A 4,159-nucleotide genomic window follows, 5' to 3' on the forward strand; every position below is an offset into this window, starting at 1 on the left:
TTGTCAATCATCATTGGCAAGATTATAACCTTCACGTCAACGGTACTACATTGCGCCTTCTTTTAAGAGATTTTATCATGTTATTCGCTTCAATGTGTCCGTTGATCTAATTGTGGAGCTTTCATTGATGGGATTCTCTTAGGCTCTTTCCTTTGGGATTTGTTTCCTTGAATTGTGGTACAATTATTTTAAACTTATTTAATTTTAATTATTTTGAATTAATTAACAGACATTGACATGAAAGATGGAAATGAATATTTAGTAAAAAAATAAAAGTTAAAATTTTAAGTCTTAAAACTTAGAAACCTTTTTTAAACAAAATTTCAATTTCAATTATAAAATTCTAACATTTTAAAAAATATGGACTTGAAACAAAATTCAGAATTTGACAAAAAAAAAAAGAAGGAAAGAGACAAAAAAAAAATAAATAAATAAAAAGAACCAAATGCGCATCCGGGGAATCGAACCCCGGTCAGTACCGTGGGAGGGTACTATGATACCACTACACTAGATGCGCTACCTTGAAGACAATTGGTTTAAATTTAAATTAGTAAATAATATTATTTTGCTCTACACTTTAATAAAAGTGGGATAAATTCTTAAATTTAAAAAATATTATGGCTATTACGTCTTTGACCTACTTGATATTTTGAAAGCACTATTAAATGTAAACAATAAAACAAAGAAATCAATAAGTGAAAATAGTATTTGTAAGTTCAATTTTTAAAATTAAAAATTAAAAATAAAATAGTTATTTAATAGGGGCATTATGAGTCTTATTAAATATAAGATCAATTCTATAATTAATTATGATGATCAATTACGACAACAAAAGCGTAGCTCAACTGGCATATATTCTAATAACTAAAGTTATTAAAATTTTCAAATATAGAAGAGGGACAAAAGTTTGAAAGAGAAAATTTTAGAGAGTGAAACGAAAAAGGAAGAAAAGTTTTAGAGGAAGAAAATACAGATAATTAAAGAATTGTTTTTAATAGAAAGACTAAAAAAGGGAGAAAGCTAGAGAAAAGTAAGATTTAAAAAATGTTAGCCTAGAGTGACGAACAAAATTAAGTTACTCATATATGTACTTTTTTTATTTTTCTTATGACATCAAATCTTATTTATCTTCCACATTGATTCTGGTATATTTCAGAATTTAGGAGATATAATTATAACATAGATAATTTCATTTATGAGTCCATTTTTGTTTGGCATATTACATTATAGTTTTGGAAAATAAAACATTTGTATATGTCCTATCATATATTTGCATTGATTTTTTTTTTTTTTATTCAGACAAATCTATACTATTTTCAAACTTTAAATTACAATTTTGACTTTGTTCACATACATTGCACATGTTGATTATATCTCTTGGAGATTTGTTTAGTTAGCTTTATATTTTTTTTCTAAAGCATTAGTTTCTGTAGTTGTCTCAGGTAATGTTTTAACATTTGTTTGTGATAAGAGAGTATATTCCTACAAAATATTTTCCTTATTTGGAAATATTCGATTGTAATACTATGACACCATTACACTAGATGCGCTAATATGATACTAAGAAATTAAATAAATAAAAATTACAAATATATAAATAAAGTTAAATATTATATTAATTGCCTTTAGGAAAAAAAAAAATAGATTAAGATGATGTGTGGGAGATGTGAACCTTATTGGTTTTATAATAAGGTTCACATCTCCCACACATCATCTTAATCTATTTTTTTTTTTAGGTTCAATGGCAATGTTTTTAATTGGCTCTCAACTTCAATAGAGGTTAGATGAATTTTCAAACTTTAAAGATTTTATGTATTCGATATTTTTTAATTTTACAAATTTACTAAACATAAATTGACAATTTATATTCCATTTTATAATAATTAAATTTTTAGTTTTGAATTTTTAAAAATTGTGTTTGTTTCCCTACAAATGTCTTACCATGTTTTTCTTTTATTCTAGGTAAACGTTTGAATTCTTAGACACATTCCAAAAACAACAAATTATTTTTAATTTTTTTTAGATTTTAAAGTTTGGTTCGGATTTTGAAAATACTACTAAAGGTGGACAATAAAACAAAGAAATCAATAGGTGGAAATAGCATTCATAAGTTTAATTTTTTTTTAAAAAAAAAAACAAAAATACGATTGGTTGAAGGATTAATAAGTACACCAACATATCTTATAAGCTTAGTTCAAAAAAATTAAAAATTAAAAATCAAATAGTTATTTAATAGGGGCTTTAGAGTCTTATTAAAAATAAGATCAATTCCATAACTAGAAAAAAATATTATAATTTTTAAATATAGAGGAGGGACAAAAGTTTGAAAGAGAAAATTTGAGAAAGTGAAACGAAGTTAGAAAGTGAAAGAAGGGTTTTACAAAAGTGCAGATAATTAAAAAAAAAAATGATAAAAAGACTAAAAGGGGAGAAAGCCAGAGAAAAGTAGGAAAGTTTTAAAAAAAAGTTAGCCTAGAGAGACTAATAAAATTAAGTTACTTTTATGTGTACTATTTTATTTAATCATTTATGTTCCACATTGATTCTGGTACATTTAAAATTTAGTAGATTTATAATTATAGCATAAATAAGTTCATTTATGATTCCATTTTTGTTTGGCTTCTTACATTATAGTTTTAGAAAAAAAACACTTTATTATATCATATCATATATTTGCATTGATTTTTTTTTATTTAGATAATTCGATACTATTTCAAAATTTTAAATTAAAATTTTCACATTTTCACATACATGGCACGTGTTCATCATATCAAGTGATGTAATTTTTTAATTTATAATTTCATGTATTTTCTATGGTATTGTGAAGTACATAAACAATGTTGTTTTTTTTCCTATATACTTTTTTTTAATGTGTAGAATTATTTAATTAGGTACCATATTAAAATACGTCTAACGGTAAGAAAAATACACCTTATTGTCCAATGTCCATGTGAGATAAATTACTTGTTTACATTAACTTCCCTGTGGTATGGTAGATGTTGATATCAAAAATCACATTCTTCGTTATGGTATGGTAGATGTTGATGCCAAAAATCGTACCAACGGTAAATTTATAATTTTTTTAGGAAGAGTAACTTGATATCTTGCAAAAAATGAGTAAAACTAATACCATTTGGTGTTGAACCAAATTCACTCTAACGCTCAAATTAGAATCGGGTTTGAATCTAATTCAAATGGAAAAAAATTAGCATGAGTTTGAAAGCATACCCCTCTTTAGTTGTGCCTACAAGATTATATAGGTCCTTCATTTAATAACTAAACCTAGCTTGTCCTTTTGGCTTCCGAACCATTACCAATCTTTACTTTGCTTATTTCCCATCTGAGTCATCGTTATTTGAGCCATTACACTTTTCAACCTTTAATATGCTCGACTCATGATTCATCAATTATTATTTACAGTGTAATTAGATCTCTTTAATACATTAATTGCCTAGCAAATAATTGGTTACACAATTGGAATTGGGCAAGTTATTATTCTCCAAAAAAATAATTATTCTGATGTGTTCTTTTTAATATAAATACATGGCTCATGCATATCTAAGTCATACTAAGAATTTTTCACAACACCTAACATGACCTTTGCATGGTCAAACCATGCAAAATTCTACTAAAAAAATGCATATATATGTATATATACTTTGCATGGCCAAAAGGTCAAACCATGCACTTTGATATTCTATTTCTTCTTTTTATATAGCTCGGCTAACCTCCTTTGAGGTCAGCCACTACTAGCAGCCATGTTGCTTTGTAAAATGGTGTGGCAACCGGGCTACCTTACGAAATGGGGGTCAGCAAATCGTCGACCCACTATTATCTCATATATATATATATATATATTACTATTTTGTACGGTTAAGATGCATATTTCACAATATTGTTCTTAAAGGGTTAAAAGCTACCCAAAAACCTATTAGCTTGGCCTCTTAGCTCGAACTATTTTATGAACTTGACTTACTTTTCTTAGTTCAAATGGGTCAAGCTAATTGAAGCATTATCTCAACTTGACTATCTTTGTCCAAATCTTGACTTTAATTAAATTGACTAGGTTTAATTTCATCTTCCACAGTTGTCCCTCTCTCGAATTGGGTTGTGTATGGCCTTTAGATGGAGCCTAGCTCGAGAGTTCTTTCTTAAACCT

General features: G+C 26.8%; 1 non-coding gene across 1 annotated transcript; it reads right to left on the minus strand.

Annotated features, from left to right (window-relative positions):
* Positions 1–446: 446 nt before the first annotated feature.
* TRNAG-CCC lies at positions 447–517 on the minus strand. The gene has a single exon. It is a non-coding gene; the product is annotated as a tRNA-Gly (tRNA).
* Positions 518–4,159: the final 3,642 nt, after the last annotated feature.

Source organism: Benincasa hispida, chromosome 2 (genome assembly GCF_009727055.1).
Source record: "Benincasa hispida cultivar B227 chromosome 2, ASM972705v1, whole genome shotgun sequence".
NCBI lineage: Eukaryota > Viridiplantae > Streptophyta > Magnoliopsida > Cucurbitales > Cucurbitaceae > Benincasa > Benincasa hispida.